Source organism: Zosterops lateralis (genome assembly GCF_965231275.1).
Source record: "Zosterops lateralis genome assembly, chromosome: 2".
In the NCBI taxonomy this organism is placed as follows: Eukaryota; Metazoa; Chordata; class Aves; order Passeriformes; family Zosteropidae; genus Zosterops; species Zosterops lateralis.
This window is the reverse complement of record NC_139763.1, coordinates 45,614,162-45,634,167: the sequence shown is the minus strand read 5'-3', so window position 1 is coordinate 45,634,167 and position 20,006 is coordinate 45,614,162.

Below are 20,006 nucleotides of genomic sequence, written 5' to 3'. Positions count from 1 at the left end.
TACTTAGGAGACGAAAAGCTCGAGTCAGGTTGACAGGAAAGGGTAACTCCACCAGAACCGTGGTCTGTTCCAGGGTATGAAGAAGATAAAGGAGAAAGGCAATCAAGCAAGTTTATGTTAAGTATGAGATTAAAAGGTTTTTTGTGTTACATTATATCCAAAATTTTATATTCAAAATTTCAATTCACACTAGCATCTCAGTGTGTCACTCCATTTTTTACTTCATCGGGCTTCAGAAATTCTTTCAAAACAAGTAACAATAAACTATTTCCTACCTTAAGGAATACAGCCTTCTGTGACACCTATTGTAATTTCAGCTGATGTATCACTGTTCAGACTGAGAAACACAGGTTTAACTAAACAACAGAAAAAACTTATATTATTACTAATCTTATACTTTCCCTGATGTTTGTATGATCAGATGATGTAGTACATTAGTTTATTTGGGTTTTTATTTCACATGTCAACAGAAAAATATATTAAAAAAAAAATACTACAGAAATCATGGACCTATATGTTAAATACAAAAATTTTCTTTATTTTGTGAGAAAAGGAACTCTTTTTTTTTTCTTCAATAGTCTGAGACTCAAAGAAAATATGCCTTTATCATTCTCTCTTACTTTTTTACTTGTATAACTTTCTTCACATTTAGCTGGTTTATACAGCTTCCCTTAAACTTGTTCATGAATTACTTATGAGCCCATTTTGCCTCAATTTCCATATTTCTGTTTTTAATCAGTTTCTTATCACAGTTGAGGGATGCATTTAGGCTATCTCTTACCACATTCAAACTGTTCCAGTGTGAAGCGTATATATTTCATCGCTGTCTCAGTGCAGCTTTAATTTTAAAATTAACACAATTTATATCAGTTTGAATGAAATTATACAAGTATTTAAATACTACTATTCTACTAGCTGAAACCTTAGTGTTCATTCTAACACTGTATCGAGTGATGTATAGGTTGTCTCTGCTAAGAGCAGAAAAACTTAGATAAGCAAAATTACTCACTAAAACCAGAGTCTGAGTCAGGATTAGAATGAGCACTAAAGTTACCACACATTTTTTAGGTTGTTTTAATCATGAGAACTTACGCTTATAGAATCACAGAATTGTAAGGGTTGGAATGAACCTCTGGAGATTATTTAGTCCAACTCCAATTCCAAGGCAGGGTGACCTAGAGTAGGCTACACAGGAGTGCATCCAGGTGGGTTTTGAATGTCTCTGGAGAGGGAGACTCCATGACCTCCCTGGGCAGCCTGTCCCAGTGCTTTGCCACACCCAGTGTAAAGATGCTCTCCCTCATGTTGAGGTGAAACTTCTTCTTTAGTTTAAGGGCATTGTTCCCTGCCCTATTCTTTGGCACTACTGAAAGGAATCTGGCATCATATTCTTGACAGTTGCCTTTAAGATATTGGCCCTGCACAAGTCTGCTCAGCCACTGTTGCATAAGCTGTGGGCTCCTGGCCACTCCTGAATCTTATGAGGTCTTCCTGATTCAAGAAATCCTCCTGTGCACTGCTTTAGGGGACTAAAGTGTTCCACTGCTTATCGTGCTGGCATGAGAATTGCTTACTTTGCCAACTGCCAAGTCATTTTTAAGCATCATACTAACAAAATAGTGAAGTAAAATGAGAAAAGTACAGGAAAAATAGTTATGCACAGAATCATTTTGGACTTAGGATATTGTTTTAGCAATAAGGCCACCCAGCCTGCTCTGCACAGGGCAGTCTTTGAAGTGTTTATGCCAGACATTTAAGAAGTTAATGCAACCCATATTCCTAGGATTAAAGACTCATTCCTGATCTTGTGTTTGCAGTTATAAAAAGACAGGAGAGGAAGATTACATTAAAACTTAGTTTCATTTCGAAACTATTTTATTTCTGTAGTTTGGCATAAAACATTTGTATGAAAACATACTGATCAGAATGTAAATTCAGAACAAATACAGTTGTAGAAACATAGACCATCCTGAGCTAGAAAGGACCCACAAGGATCATTGGAAGTCCAACTCCAGGCTCTGCACAGGACAATCCCAAAAATTACCGTGGGCCTGAGAGTATTGTTCACATGCTTCTTCAACTCTGTCAGGCTTGTGCCTGTGACTGTTTCCCTGTGGGTCCTGATCCAGTGCCCAACCACCCTTTGTGTGAAAAGCCTTTTCCTAATATCCAAACTAAACCTCCTCTAACATACATTCAGGATATTCCCTTGGGTCCTGTCACTGGTCACCACAGGGAAGAGATCAGTGCCTGCCCCTCTTCTTCCCCTTAGGAGTAAGTTACAGACTGCAATGCCCTCACCCCTCAGTCTCCCTTTCTCCAGGCTGAACAGACCAAATGGCCTCAGCCATTCTTTGTATGGCTTCCCATCCAGACCCTTTATCATTTTGCCCTTCTTTGGACAGTATCTGATAGCTTTACACCCTTCTTTTCTCCAGAAATAAATTTTTATGATGTGTGCTTCAAGTGCTTGGTGGTGCTGCATCTTCAACACAGTTGTTAATAAATGTGTAACAAAAATAATCCTTTCTCCTTCTTTTTTTTTTTTTTTTTTTTCCCTAAGATGGGAGCAGATCTATATTATTCTTATAATCAGTTTTATATTTCCATGTGTATAGAACACCGGTTGATAATTTATATGATTTTAGGATTTGGTTGAGAAACAGAGGAGAAATGTAGGATGTTTGAGGGCACCAGCAAACCTAAATGTCCCTGACTGGCAAACCTGGGGCCTTCACCTACACATTCTACCCATTGGCTCAGAATTGCTATTTCAGCCTGGGTCTTCAGTTATTATCTGAATGATATTTTAGTCTCAGTGATCTCCAGCTCAGTTGTAGTAGTACTAGATCCCATGGATACTGATCTGAAGGCTGTTTTCCTGGCTTGACCTCAGTCTTGTCGCTGGGGTGCTGCCTCAACATCCCAGGGCTGTTTCTGATCTTGACTCACCTAATCAGGCTTGAGCTTCTGCTCTCTAAGCCTGAAAATTACTGTAAACCTGTCCTTTTCAAGTATCTGTGACTAAAGTTTTAAATCTAAAATAATTTCCATTGGAATTACTTTGTTTGCTTTTCTAATTTCTTGATCATTTACTTGCATAGTAATTTTATGCAGGAACTCTATTCTTTGACTAGAAGCAATTGGGAGATATTTAAGTGCATACCAGTAGCTATCAGACCAGGAAAGCCTGGAAAATTTAATGGGAGGTTACAAAGTGTGTAGCCTGGCAAGGGTGGTGAAGTATGTTCAGACTAAGTAAAACTGGCAGCACAAATAGCTTTTAAATGGATGTATAACCTTTTTAAAGGTTAGCTATTCATTCTTCCTCTTTCATTTTTATCTGACTGAAATAAAGGCCTCCATAATTCCAGTGAGATATGAGGTACTCTGGGAAATTGACTGAAAACATCAAAGGAGTATATTCCTGAGTACCAGAAAGACAGACTTTGAGCATCTGAAAGGTTTTTTTTTTTGTGGTTTTTTTTTTTGTTGTTTTTTTGTTTTTTTTTTTTTTTTTTAGGTAAGACATTGGTTGATTATCTTTATCATCTTTATCATCCTATTCTTTCCCTCTTTCATATGACTACTTCTTGCCACTGTATATATTCTTTGAACTTTACTCATTTTCAGTGTTATTCTGACCTCTGTGGCTCTCATACTATCAAATGATCCCAAAACTTTAATTTTCCTTCATGCATAAGCAATTAGGTAAAACAATACCTTGTTTTACAAGCATTAGAATCATGAACCTTCTTTTTTTTCTCTGTATTTATGGGCATATAATTGATTATCATTTTTCGAATCATCTGTGTACACATTTGTTCTATACTCTGGACGAGATTTAGGGTTGACCTCTGAATATGCACCATAAAATCATCCTCTCCATCATATTTTTTCCCACTCTTCAGCTTTTTCCTCTCTTCCTGCCAAGTTCTGGTTTCTTTCATAACAAACTTAACATCTTGTCAAGAACAATGTAGCAGGAGAAAAAGTCAGGGCAGTTGCCCTTTTAAAATTATTAGGGATCTCCCTGATTTCCATTATCTTTCAAAGATAATAGGCAATAGCTTCACAAAAACATCTTCCACCTCTCTTACAGCAGGGTGCTGTACAGGTCTGTCAATTGCAATGTGTTTTCATGAGTAAAAGTTGCTTAAATAGTCCTTGATTCTCATCTGCTGATGATGATTTTCCACCTTTCATTAATCACAAAAGCCTGAAACACATTGTTGGTGAAGACTGAGGAGAAAATGGCATATCTAATGAGGCTTGCGAGTCCTTTTTTCCTTTCATCTTCCACATTTAGCAAACAATCTTAACAAAATGGCTTCACTTAAGTTTTCAGGGTAAAAAGTTTATCAAAATTTTTTAGTTTTCCTTCCTGGAATTTGATTTGAATACACATCACTTATAATTCACTTACAGCAGGCAAAACAAACTCTTTTTGTCCTCTCACAATGCAAAAAAGACTCCAAAAGGATGCCTTTAATTTTTCTGTTGTTTTGCTCTGTATGGATTTTGGTTTTTATCATAATTCAGATTTGGAAGTATTTTACAAATGCTTAATTAGCAGCAAGTTTCCTCTCCATTATATTTATTAAATATATAATATATTATTTTTATTGTCTACTTCTTTATATGCTTTAATTATGCTGGTATTACACTACTCTATAATTAAAAATATTTCCTGGAAAGGAGAATAGTCTTAAGTCTGTATAACAAAAAAAATACAAGGGATTAATTACTGTTGATTTAGATTTCTGAAAGATGTAACCAGAGAGAATATTTGCATAAACCTACGTATATGTGCTATGAAAAACTACAACATTTTAGGAATGCAGTTATTTAATTAAAAATATATATATTTGATCACGTGAGAACCTTAGAGCCAGCAGAAATGAAGGAGCAGTCTCATCACATGATCACTTTCAAATTTTACATGACAGGATCTAAATTTCCATTACTGAAATAAGTATAAAATTATTATACAAATGCTTCATGTGGTATCACATTGATCAGCTTATTGATAAAAAACTTGAATTTTTCATGTGATTATATTTATTTTGATTACATCTTCTGGAGTTATGCCTAGGTATAGATGATTATTATTATTAGGAGAAGCAGTTTGCTGTAGAAAATTTAGGAAATAATACAATGGTTAGTGGAAGGTTGATAAACCTTTACTGAAAAGTTATGGATCATTGAAATGTAATTACTACCGAGGACTTCACATGCAGATTTCCAGTCTTTAGGTAGAAATCTTTCATTTAACAGTTAAGGATCTACTTTAGGACAAGTTTATCAAGTCCATAATTTAGAATATTTATTTAGATGGGTTTCTGGAAGAGAAGTTTATAATTACAGTAACAGTTATCTGGTCTTTACCTATGCGCAAAGGCACACAGCAAGCAGGATAAATGCATCTTAAACGAATAAAACCCATTATTTTTCAGCTCACACACAGAGTGAAGTTATGGATATACAGAAGAAAACTAGGATTAGTTAATGCAAGAAAAGTTATGGAAGTGAAAAAAAACCAAAACAACAACCCTAGACAAAAGAAGAGAAAGATGATTACAACTCTAGCCATATTCAGAGGGATTGGCTTTTCTCTAGAGAAGAATAGTGTATGTAGTAAATTTTATCTATATTATATTTCTAGGCTTCCCCAGGGATTCATCACCATCCACATCCAGTCTTTAACTGTCTAGTCTGTCCTCAACTCTTTCTACACAAAAAGAGCAATGTTAAGGCAATAACTGGCTTTATTGCCTGATGTAAATTCATGAACCTAATCGTAAGCCAATTACTCCTATGAAAATTGAAGTAGCTTGAAAATTTGGGAAAAAAACCAAAACTATGGAATTGTAGGAAATTTTCATAACAACTTACAATTTTTTTAAAGAGGTAAGAAAAGGTACTAAACAATGTCCTTAATGAAAAAAGGCTGATTACATGTGAAATACTACAAAAAATTTTTGAGGTCCTGTTCTGAATCACAAATTTTTGAGAATTGGAATAGTGAGGATCATAGAATGGTTTTAGGTTGGAAGGGACCTTAAAGATCATGCAGTTATGATCAGACCTGCCATGAGCATGGACAGCTTTAACTAGACAAGGTTACACAGAGCCGCATTCAGCCTCACCTTGAACACCTCCATGGGGCAATCCCAACTTTTCTAGGCAGTTTTCAGATATTACTCATTATACATTCACAGTTTTCTCAAGGTGTCCATTGTTGTGTGTAAAAATGTATCAATCTTGGTGTTCTTTGATATAGTTTGTGTATGTGTATTACATTTAATGTAAGATGACATCTTGTTTTTTCATCAGTAGCCAAATTCAAGTTTTCAGCAAATTAATTCTGTAAATGTTATTAAAGGGATGTCTTTAATATAATGAAATACATAAAAATCACAATAAATCCACTTTCATGTGAAGTTATTTTATCTAATATCCAGAGTATTTATCTCTTTAAGAATGTAACAAAAATACATGATCTTATACTACAGGTAACTGCTAGGTATTTTGTTCCTATATTCAGAAAATAAAGTGCAATATTGAGTTGAAATGAGTCTACAATGACCTATCTACAATGACAACTTTTATGAAATGTTTACCAGTAGGTGATTGATAACTACAGAGTGCTATCATTCTGTTTATCTGTACTTTGTGGAATAAATTTATTCTGCCTATAGTACCAATACTTAAGCATGCAACATTTTGCACTCCAGGGAGAGGGTGTAAATCAAGACCATCTATTTAACTAATGGCTAGTGCTTCTCTGAAAAACTGACTACCCTAGTGTTACTAGATAGTCACAATTCACTCGCTTTATTCTGCTCTTGCTTTATGTCTCAGTCCTTCACAGTGGAGAAATTTCCTCTGGTCAAATCAGAAATGGAACTGGTACACTGAGAGAGTAATTTCTTTATAAGAAGATTAGTGTGGGGAGACATAAGCAAAATCATTAATGTATTAAAATTATAAATTTATAATAAACTATTGAAAAAATCTGTTGCAAGTTTTCATCTTATGTTGCTGTATCACTGTTATGTTGGTGAAAATAAAAATTGCGCATCAGAGTATAATGAGAATCTTTCCAAAGAACGTGTCAGTTTAGCTGTTTAAAGTGTCCTGAGAATTCCAGCAACTAAGAATTTTAATTACAATTACCGACATCATTACTAACCAAAACAATGATATCATTTTCCCAGGTCTACAGTTTGTCACACAGTTAGTCATTTTTTTCCTGTGATCATCTGAAAGTCTCAGTAATAGCCCTAGCATGCATAGCATAATGTATATACAAACATAAAAATCTGTTAAAAATATATGTAAATAGACCATAATGTAGTGATGATGAAATATAAAAATTATCTTAATAATTCTCTGTAAGCACATCAGCCATACAGCCTAGGGCTGAGATCACACTATTTCCAATTCCTTATAACTTTATTGCCTATGGATTCCAGTAAATATACAAGTCCAGTAGTCTCAATTAGTCTATTGATTGTAGGTATAAATACTCTCAGCTGTCACAAAGTAGATGCATTTTGAGTCTTTTTTGTCGCCGTGCGCCTGTCCTTAGCGGCTAGCCCGAAACGCATTTGACAGCCTCCACAACTTTGGGGGGCACTTGACCTCGACCTACAGCCAACGTCTTTGCAAAGGAGCCAGGTGGAAAAGAGGGAAGGACTCTCTTGGAGTGGGGGAAGGAACAGTTTATTCCAAGCCCGGGTTCTCCGAAGAGAGCCCCGAGCTGACCAAAGCACCGGCTTAAATACACTCGACCGCAGGGGTGGGGAAAGAACAGAGCATCCAATGGAGTGGAACCAGGGAGTGGCCAAGAAGTGGGGTGATCCAGTTAGGGAGGACCAGGGAAAAGGCGGGAAAGGCCCCAGCCAATCCCCAGGCCCAGGCCTCAGGGAGATTGGCATGGGGGGGTAGGGGTGATGGACATGACCAACGGCGGGAAGGAGTAGCCAATCAGAGGCTATCTCCGGGGCAGGCAGGGAGAGGGTTATATAACTTTAGGAGTAAACAACAAAATGGAGGGTGAGGGACAAGGCCAGGGGAGCCATCTTAGAGGAGCAAAACTGGGGTACATATAACTGAATTATACCTAAAACATAGGAAAACACCCACACTTTTTATTCTGGCATGGCCTCATTTTACTTATGATCACCTTGACATGTATAGATACAGCTAAATTTTACTAGCCTAGATTGACTCATGCAAGGGAGCCAAAGGATACCTCATATACAAAGTCAAGAATTTATTAGTATTCAACCAAAATCTTAATCAGCTATTTATGTAGATGTATGTATATAATTTATGTAGATAAAATTATCACAGAAAAAAAGGAAAATATAAAACATTAGAACAGGAAAAGGATCGTTTCAATAGCAGTAATGTAAAAAAAAAAACAAACTTCCAGTGTCTACATTTTTGTATACATAGCTTCTAGTGTCTACTTTTTTTCACTGTTGTGCTCCCTCTTCCAAAATCTGTTTGTGTACTTAGGTCAACTCTTGAGTCTTCAAGAAGATTTAATGAGTTGTAATAAATCACCAGCCTATTGAGTCCTTCTCAGAGCAGATGCAATAATTACAGTGAGATTTTAATTTTTGTTACTATAACATTTTTTGGCACTATTTTTTAATATATTTTTAACATGCTCTGTCTGTTGCTTGTTCCTCATTGGGTTGCACTTCCACCTAACATGTACATAAATTATGAATGGCATGTTCCTCCATGTATTGGATACTTGTTCCTTGCTCTGTTACCACTAAAATCTTAGTTACCAATCTCCCCAGGCTGGATTCTTTTAATGACCTGTAATTGACCCCTAGTATGCTGCTCAATAATACAAGAGCCCTGAGGCCTCTCATATTATTCCATGCCCATGCTTTGAAGGCCTTTGATGTCATCATATGCCTGTACTCTTAATGTTGCAATTTTATTCTATCATTGTAAGCAATTCATGCTACAGAGAATAACCACATTTTATTGGTATTATTTTTAAATCTATGATTAAATTATTATATGCTTGTAACACAGCAATAAAAATCAAACAAAAAGAAATGCAGTATTCAGTTTCTAAACAGGCTAAAGCAAAACTCCAGGCAAGCCCAGGCCAGCCCAAAATCAAACAAAGCAAGTCTCAATCTTGAAGCTTTCAGGGGTTAGCACAAAGCTTATTACTACAACAGCAATTCTTCCTTTGCTAATCCAGTAGACTATAATAAATTGCCCATATAGACCTTATAGAGTTTGTTACTAATTCTGCTTATCAGGAAAAATGGATACAGTCTGAAACTTCTGTGACTAATATGTGCAATCATTAACAAATTCAAGTGTTCCATGCAGGCATTATTTTAGGTTTTAGGTTACACGAGGTTCACCTTGGGTGACCACTGCATAGGTATCAGAAGCATTAAGTTTGCACTTTAACAAAACATGATAAAGACCAACTCTAATAAAGTACTGCCCACCTAGATGTATATTGTCACCCCAAACCCCTATTTAAAGAAGACATTCTTGTTCAGATTGCCTGATCATTTTGTCCGTCTGATTTTCGCATTTCTTTGTCATCTGAAAGTTAAAGATGTAGAGTATGGTCTGGTATAGCACAATCTTAATTTTCCTTGGTTATTGAATTGTGCATCCTCCTTTGAACTTCATTGTTGGTTATACTTTGTTCAGGATGAGTGTTCTACACAGAATGTACAGACAATGAACAACTATAAGATTTTGAAGTTCACTGAAGGATCCAGATACTGAAGCTTACCCAACCAAATGAAGCATTTACCCTCTTATTGTTCTATAAGCTGAAGAAACAATTCTCTATATACTTCAGCATTGTCCTTCTCATCAGCTTTGCTGAAGGTTATCTTTTCATAGTGTCTGTTGAGAGAAAACTGTTTCCTATAAAGTCCTATCCATCCTTAGAATATTGCCTTCTCTAAAACCACTACATGCTGCTACAAGTAATAATATAAAATATAATGTTCAGTTTAATATATATATATATAATGTGTTATTAACAAAATTTTGCTTGGGTTTAAATGAACCATTTTGAAAGATTCCACTTAGTATACTAGATTCAGAAAACCATGATTTTCTATCAGAAATTTGTAAAAAAAAAATTCTGTAAATTTTAAAACCTTTTTCATTCCTCAAAGAAATATTTGGAAAATTTAAATCAGTTTTTTGTCAAATTTAATTTGGCAAAATAAGTTGTCTGGAAGTGATGGAAGATTTATAAATTTTACTTTTTCTTCAAAGACAAGAAAAAGATGAGAAAGCAGTAAATTAAATAATATGTCGGTAATAAATGTTAATATATACTTACACTAATTGACAGATATTTAAGATATAATTAAAATTCCTTAAAGTACTATTGCTAAGAGTAATAGTGTGCATTTTTGTTTTAGTCATTACTACAATATCACTAATCATGACAATTCAACTCACTAACTAATTGAAAAAAAATGCTATCCACTTCCTCTTATTTTAATATTTTTAAAAGAAATTTAGTCAAGCAAATTATATCTATACGATTAATAAAATAGCAATACTTTTAAGATATTTTTGAATATCTCATTCTATATTCTATTACATATAAAAAAATCCAAATTTAATTAAGCAAAGTCCACATGTCATGCTTTGAGATTTGGTTACCTATCTATCTAAGCTGCATAAATGAATAGTTCATTGCCAGGACAATGTGTAAAAACCTTCTCTTCATTTTTAAAGCAGGTCAGAATTTCTAATGAGCACTATTTATCATCAGCCTCCAAAATAAATCTTAATGTGCCATAAAAAAATCTGAACCAAAGTAAAATTATCAATATCAGGGCTCAGATTTTAATGGTATTACTGAGTCTATTTATTTTGAAACTGATAATGCAGTTAATGAAAATAATGATTACAAAGGATTGAGATAGAAAATAGTTTCAATCTTGAAAAAAAATGAAACAATCCAAAATTTGCATATTTTGTGTGTGGGGGCGGAAGGGAAAGAAAAAGCACTGAACTTAAAGAATAGAGTAAAGAAGTAGGAAGAGATGAACGTAGAATGAGTCCCAGTTATGCAATGTTTTCTTCAAACATGTTTTATTCAAAAGGAAATGCGGCATCAAAGTAATAACAAAAACCTCTCTAGGAGCTGAGGGGAGTATTAGCAAACATAGTTGTTGATACCTCTGAAGCCGTTAGCTAGGAAAAAAGGATATCCTGGAATGAGTCAATAACATACATAGGAACTGAGATGAATAAAAAGAACATTAAGCTCAGCCTGTTTAGTCGATCTTAACAGAAACTTACATGAGCAAAAACTGGAAACAGTGCAAAGGATGTCATCTCTTTAAAGAATGCTATCTATTGAAATTAAATTGTGCATTTGAAACTCCAATTTTCATTTCATAAACAAAGCAATCTAAACTGTTGTACTATGGCCTTCTCAAGTCTTTCTGGGAAAAGTCATAAAATATATGATGAATCTGGAAAGTAAAAATAATTAGAAGCAACAGAAAACCAAGAAGTACACTTTCACTTCTGAATAACTCAATTACTCACTTGATGAAAATAAGTTGCAAACCAGCACTGGTGAAGTCACACTTCAGATACTGTTTTTCATTGTTTTGTCTGTTTCTAAATTCTCTGGATCTTTTTTTTTTGTTGTCTCATGTAAGATATTTTATCATTTACATCATTTATCATTTATGAGATATGCCAAATTAATGATATTTTAAATAATTTTTCATTCTGTGTGTAAAAAGGTAATTTTTTTTCCTTAATTATGTTTTAGATTCTTTTTAAAGATAAGGATTCCATAAATTCTATGCTTTATAGACACACAGCTTTGTGTATCCATCTAAACTTAATTTTTGCCACTCCCACATAGGTACCAATGAAAACTGCTCTACAGTTAATAAAGCACTTCTAATATTTGATTTGTTCTTTAAAAAAATTAGATCAGAATATGATTACCATTATTTTTTAAATAATTTTTTCCTTATGAATTTTTAGTTTTTAAAAATCATTGCAATTAAAGAGAGAATAATTTTTGCTATGCTATACTTCAGAAAGCATAATTCAAACCTAAACATTTCTGCTTTTTCTTGGAAGTATTCTGAAGTATCATTCAGAAAGGCTTCCTCATCGTCCTAAGTGGCAGACACCATGTGGAAAATTTGAAGGTACACAACAAATGAAAGAGAGTTATTTCTTACAGAAATTATCATCAAGTGAAATTTGAAGTAAAAAATCCTAGATCTATCCTGTATTCTTGTCTTTGTTAACAAAGGCACTTTTAGAAAAACATCTATACTGTATGTTTGTTCATACTGTTACAGGGTGCCTTGTTGAATTTTGAGGTAAGAGGATGTCAATAACTCAAGCAAATATTGCAATAGGTTGTGGAAAATGCAAGTTTCCAAAGCATGCATACAAGATTTCATTGTCCCACCAGCAATTTCTGAGAACAGCTGTTCCAAAATATATATACTTGATTGTACTGCACAGCGCAGTTTGGTCACTTGAAGATGTTATCAACAGATGTTCTCAATATACTGTGGTTATTGTTTTTTTTTTTAAAGTAAATTGCTAATTGCTTTTGCTCAACAGGAATGTTTAAAGTTCCAGCTAACGTTGGAAAGTATTTTTCGAAATCATCTAGACTATCACTTAGCTTAGGTTAAATTCAAAGTTAGACATGTTGTTCAGGGCCTTGTCATTCCCTCTCCCTCTCATTATAGCTCTTGTGTAAGTCCCCAGCCATCTCAGCATATGTATGTCCTTCAAAACAAGATGAGTATCTTAAGACTAGCTTTCCAATGGCTATAGCAAAACTTTTTTATACTCTGATTTGTGTTACTTCGACTGTGTGATATTTTAAGTTAGGAGCCTAGAATCCAGCCTGAATCATGAGAAAAAAGACAGAAACCGAGAAACAAGGCAAATTATGAATACTGGTAATAATATACTTTATGTAATCCCGCACGTGAAAAAAATCACTGGTTAACTATGCTGCATTTAAAGAACACACAGTCTTAGGTACAGAGTTTCTGAAAATGTGCAAGAATTGTTCCAGGCTGGCTCAGGATTCATTCTTTTCTCAATCAACAAAGACACTCTAGGGAAAAAAAAAAAAAAAAAAAGTGAGTTTCACTGTTTCACTTTCCCTTAAATTATATCTGCCTTATAGTCTACTAGGTATTTATTTCTTGTAAATTATTTATGTAATCTTTTCAATTGAATACATATTGAGGACTTAAAGAAGTGTCTCTGATGGCACAATGTATTCTCACATATTAATCACAATTATTGCGCACCTTGAAGCAAATGAGCAAAATTATGTGATGGTTGACAGTATAATGGAGAAAGAATTGTCATAATTTTTACAGTTGCACTTTAAAAAGAGCTCTTTTTTTGGCTAAGGTCCCTAACATGAAGATCTTGTTTTATAGCATAGCACAGTAAGCATGATCAGAGTTCAGTATTTATCTTACTTTTTGAGGCAGAGGAGTTACTAGTGACAAGAGCTACAAAATGGTCCATAACGGGACAACAGCTGTACCAGCATAAAAACTGGGGATGGCTACATGAGGACATATCTGAGTCTTGCTTTCAAATCTATCATCTTCTTTCTAGAAATCCATGGGAACACATGGGCACCCAGAAACCTTATGGGGTTCAACAAGGCCACATGCAAGGTGCTGCTGTTGGAAATGTAATTTAGAATACATGTGATTCACTAAGTTTTGTACACATGTTGAGAAGCTCTGTCGCTTCCATTGAAAACACTGCTACTTCAGAAGGAAGCTCTTTCACTTTGTTTCTTTTCTTAATTTTTATTCTGGTCTGATGACAATATAGTTGCTACCCTATTTTGACATTTTATTTGTTAATCAAGTTTTTAACTTTTAAGATGGAACTTCTCTGCCTGATATTCCTTTGTCCTCACAATGCTTAGAGTTTCTCAGACAAGAGTTATCTTTTTTTAAGGAATGCATTAATAGTTTGCATGCTAACTGTGCCAGCTTTCTTTCTTTTCTGATATCAAAGGTTAGTATTAAAATGTAAAAAGCTGTATTTGAACTGAAAATAATGTATGGAAGTCAGGGGTAGATGGTATTTTTTCTTTTTTTATTTCTCATATAATAGGACAGTTGATTAAATGAAAAAAAAGTACTTTTTTTAAGGTTTCCCTCATGCAATGTCCCTCATGCTATATATACGGCCATCATGTCTATCACTCTTGCTCCGGTTAGTGAAAACACATATTCATTCCCCTCTTGGATAGAAAGGGAATCCTATGTTTTGCCATTCCAAAAACTGTATTTCCAGGGAAAATAAGTAACAATAGATGTCCTGCAGTTGAAAATTATTAAATTTTAATCCCTACTTACACTCTGGGGATTAATGTAGAGAATTGTGTCATCACAGAAAAAAGATATTTTGCAACTTTTGCAGATAATTTCCTCAACAGACAGCTCCTTCCTGAGGCATGCTTAAGGGAATTGTAAAGCTTATTTCCAACTTTTTAATTGCATAAAATTTCTATGATCATTCCTGGAAGTTTGTATCAACTCACTGGATCTTTTGAGATTAAATTTTCACTCTCAATCTATTTGTCTTTCTGAAAGTCAAAGTACTTCTATGGAAGAAGAAGAGATGCAGCAATACATATTTCATCTAGCAGATGAGATAATTCAGCTCTTCTCATATACACAAAGGCTGTTTCTGAAGTTGTTGTGTCTTATACTTCACGCTTGATGTTTGATGTGAAATGTATTGGGTTCGTGTGGCAAAGTTTTGGTAGTGGGGGAGCCACTGAGGTGCTTCTGTGAGCAGGTGACAGAACCTTCTGCCATGTCCAACAGAGCCAATGTCAGATGGCCCAAAGATGGACCTTCTTGGCCAAGGATGAGAAAAGCAGGGACAAGTGGTAGCACCTCTGGGAAAGCACATTTTAGAAGGGAAAGTTCCTGTGAAGAGCAATTACAGACGGAGAATGGAGTGCCACTATACAAGAAAAACTGTCCCTGAAGACACCAAGGTTAGTGAGGAAGGAGGGGAAGAGGTGCCCCCAGTGTTACATCTAAGATTCCCCTGCAGCCTGTGGTGAAGACAATGGTGAGGAGCTGCACCCTTGCAGCCCAGTGAGGTCCATGGTGGAGCTACCCACACCAGAGCAGTTGGATGACCAAAGGAAGCTGTGACCTCATGGGAAGCCAGTGCTGAAGCAGGGTCCTGGAAATCCAAAGATCTGTTAACCTGTGGAGAGACAAGCCTATGATGGAGCAGCTTTGCTGGCAGAACTTGTGACCTCATGGGAGACCCACACTGAAGCAATCTGTTCACATAGAACTGTGCCACATGGAAGGGACCCATGTTGGAGCAGTTTGTGAAGAACTACAGGTCATGGAAAAGGCTCACGTTGGAGAAGTTCATAGAGGACTATTTCCCTTGGGAGGAACCCCATTCTGGACCAGAGACAGAGTGTGAGAAGTCCTCCCACTGAGGTGCAAGGAGCAGCAGAAACATATGATGAACTATGTAAAACCCCCATTCCCTGTCCCTCTCCACCACTGTGATGGAGGAGACAGAGAACTAAGGAATAAAGTTAAGTTCAGGATGAAGGCAGAGGTGGAGAAAGGAGTTTGTAAGATGTAGATTTATTTCTTCTTATCCTACCCTTTTTTGATTGGTAATAAATTAAACCAATTCCCTTGAAGTCTGTCTGTTTGCCTGTGACAGTAACTCTGAGGGATCTTGCTGCCCTTATCTCAACCCTGGAGTTTTGTGCTTTTTTTTTTTTCTCCCTGTTCAGCTGAAAAGAGGGAGTGATAGAGCAGCTGTGGTAGACTCCTGGCATCCAGACAGAGTCAACCCATCAGAGATACTTCAGAGGTTTAATATAAGTTGAACTGCAAGGGGTAATCTATGGCTTTGTCAAGAGTGAGCTGTGCTATTAGGTTCAATTTGTATGAAAAAATTTTATATCACACTGCAACAAAATGTACCTTATTTGTATTACAACCCTACTAGAAACTATATAGCTTTTGCTGTTATTGTAAATGACTCACTAACAGCTTAGTGTTATGAAACCTTAACATTAATACAGAAAATCTTTAGGCTTTTGAACTGCCACATATCTTGAAAGAGCATTACATATAAGGACAACTTGTTTTCTTCTTTAGAAATGCTGACCAAGGATGTCAATATGAGCAGCTTTTCAGCCTCTGGAGCAGCATTCTTGCCAGTCAAGACTATCAGCTGGTGTTCAACCTATTTTCCTTTGTCTTCCTCCAGAGACTATGTTATGGTAATCTCTTCAAAACAGTTGCTAACAGTCAGAAAACTGCTGTCCTAATTGCTGTGTATAGATTAATAATTGTTTTGAGGTTTGTTTGTGGGCCTTTTTTTTTTTTTTTTTTTTATCCACTTAGTTGTTGCCTGTTGTTTTATATGTTAGTTACAGATTGTCTTCAGATCTTTTTTTCTCTGCCTGCATGACACCAAATAATGTGGAGAGCAGTGGGAGGATTTTTCTTTGGCTTGGCTTTTGAAGAGTTTGTATGTGAACAAAGAAAAAAAAGAAACAAATGCTGCAAACAGGCAGCATTTATGGACATATGGACTAGATCTACCATATAAAAAGTAGATAGTTAACTAGATTCTAGTCTGAGTTCTAATAATACTGTCATTTTAGTGAAAATAAAAAGCTTTATTTTGACAACTTTATGATGAAAAATCACGTTATCTTATCTTTTTTTTTTTTAAAGAAATGGTAGTTTATCTTAGAAATAACTTCTATTTTTCAGCCTCTGAATGTCTGTCCTCAATTACTTCAATAGAACTTTTTGTGTTTAAAATTGTGATGGAGGATGTTTGTCTTCTAATTATTAATCACAGACAGAGCATATCTCATTACTATTCTTTCTAATAGAAAATGTAAATTGCTTGAAGTTCTTTTACTGGATTTGAAATGTTTCCATAGAGTTTACAAGTTGTGTGTTTGATAAATGCATGTAAGTTTTTGTCATCTAATAAGGGGAGAGAAAAGGAGGCACAAGCCAGATGATACATGATGTGTGAGTTGAGAATTCTAATAAAATGGTCATCCTACAAAATAATTAGAAAAGAATAAACAAGGAGAGTGATGAATAAGGAGGATCTACTTAGTCACAAAGAATATTTCTTATTTGTGCTTATTCACTGATGCCATAATAAAATATAATATTGTATTATTTTCATTTCAGGTAAGACTATACTGCCATTAAAAGCAATGGTCCTCTTAAATTTCCAGTTTGCATACATGACAGACAAAACAGGATTGAGAACCAAATGATACTGCAAGAACAAATAGTGGAGAAGAAGGTTGTCTTGCCCTTTATGAAATCAGGAAAGACTTACTGAATTAAAGTGTATTGTATCTCTATGTCAAAGTCATGGTAGGAGGTGATTGCAGGGGAGTCTCAGTGAGGAGAGACTGTAGCTGCCCATGTTGGATTTACCAGGTTCCAGCTGGCTACAATGGACCCACCAGAGGGCACAGCTGAGACCCCCAGCCAAGATGGTGGTGCCTCACTTAAAACATATTTAAGAATGGATAAAAATGCTGCAAAGAGAGATGAGGTTGGAACAAAAAGATGGAGAAAGAGCAGAACTAAGACCAAAGCCTGAAGAGAAAGAGGAATCCCACAGTGGAAAGGATTTTCCCTGCTGCCTAGTCCTGGGCATAGTCCAGCCACCTCTGGCCAAAAGTGTGAGGAAGAAGGAGCAGCAGAGAGCAGATGTTATGGACTGACCAAACCCCCCATTTCCCATCTTCCCCCAAACTGCTCTGGTGGGGAGGAGATAGAGGAATTGGGGATGAAGGTGTGAAGCTGAGCCAGGGAATAGGGGGAGAAAAGGTGTTTAATGCTTGTGCTTTTGTTTCTCACTATCTATATCTTGCTTAATGTGCAATAAACCAATTTTTCCCAGTCTGAGCCTGTTTGTCCATGATAGTGATTGGTAAGTGATCTCCCTGACTTCATCTCAAGCTATAAGCCATGTTCCTGAGTTTTGCTATTTTCTTCCCTATTGCCTCTGGCCTTTATATTCTCAAGTAACTATTACATGTGAAGAAGCCTTTTCCTGGAAAAGGTTAAATAATTTTCTGCTGATGTGAAAGAGTGAATGAATTAGTTTGCTTTGCTTGCATATTCAGCTTTTGCTTTGTTTATTAAAAAGTCCTTCAACCCACCAATTTTCTCACTTTTACACTTCTGATTTTTTCCCCTATCCCACTGCTGAGGAGTGAGATGCAGTGTATATCAATTAAACCTGTTCTGGTTTAAAACATAACGCAACATTCTGTCAGATAAGTCCCAGCTTCAGCCTTTTTAACAAAAACGTACTTTGTAGAAACTAACTTTAACACAGTCTCCAAAACAAGAGAAATATGTGGTTGTGTTACTTTAAAAGACCTTAGACATCTCTATAAGATAAAGGCATTCCTTCCTGTAGCACAAAAGCTGATTTGAAATCAGGTGACTTGCTGCAGCACCGAGTTTCAATTCCGTATGCCAACTCCTCCTTATGAATTACTGGCTCCATGCTCTAGCTGCCTGCTCAATGAACAACTCAGAGCAATACCATATATTCAGATGAGTGTTCTTGCTCACAGGAGAAAAAAAACAACCAAAAACTACACCACAAAAGGTGATTCATCTGTCTTTATTGCCAATTTATAATGTCCAAGAAGAAATCCTGTTCTTTGTACTTTATAAAAAAACCCCCTCATACCAGTTCATGAAAAAGCAAAAAAGTTTTGTACAGTTTACCATGAAAGAGAGAAAGAAAAAAAAGAAAGAAAATTTTTAAAAAGAGAGAAAATGGCAGATGAAAACAGGAAAGGTTTTGGTTGTTTTCTGAGTTTATTTTTTTTTTCTGATGAACCAAGGGGAAGTTAAAGGAAAGAAATATTTGAAGTCTATTTAAGATGTAATTCTACAGTAGAGTTGGAAACCAAAAGCTTTGAGTCATAATGGAAGTTCCATTGCATTTTAAGCGTATCTCTGGCTACCCCAAAGTCACAATGCACATATTCAGTATGAACAGAGCTCATGGCACAATATGATATGAATTCAATTTACACAGATTGTGTCTTGTGGTCTTTTTCATTACTCAAGTGCTCTCAGGATGCTTTTGCTGCTATTTGTATTCGCTCGTGTTAATAAAATTCCCTGTGGTGGAATTTTTGTTACAAAGTATGGTAATTTCCTAAGTGAAAAAAACCCAAAAAACCTTATTAGGCTATATATTGCTGTTAGTAATATGACTTTTACTGCAGGTGTCAGAATGACTCAAGTAACTATTCAATGAATCAGACCCCAAGGAAAACATGAAGTATCACTGAATTATTGCTATCAAAACTAAGACAAGCTTTATATTACAGTGATAGTATGTGCCATCAAAAAAAACAACAACAAAAAAAAAAAAAAAAAAAAAAAAAAAAAAAAAAAAAAAAAGGAAAAAAAAGAAACCAAAAAAGGAAAAAAAAAAGAAACCAAGAAATTGTATCAGGCAGAGAAAAGGAAAAAACACTTAAAAGAGAAAAAAAAAAAAAAGAAAAAAAAAAACAACACAGTTCCAACACAAGTATTTTCTCTGCTTTCCTGTAAGTCTTCCAGTCTTCCTCTTTTTTCCATTTGAATCTCAAACATTGTATTGCATTTTATTGCCTTAGTTTTTACCTGGTTTTGGCTTATTTTTTGCTTTCATTTGAAAACTCTGTAGAGGATAACTACTTCATTCTTTTTAAAAAATATGTCTTTTTAAAGGTGATAAGACATTACAGGTGACATTTTCACAGCCACAACCAGCCTTGCCATATTTTACATAATTTTATTTACCCTGAAGTTCATCGGATACATATTTACAAGCACTGGCATTTGTTAAAAAGCTTCTTCTATATTATAGTAAGTTATTGACAACTGAAAGTT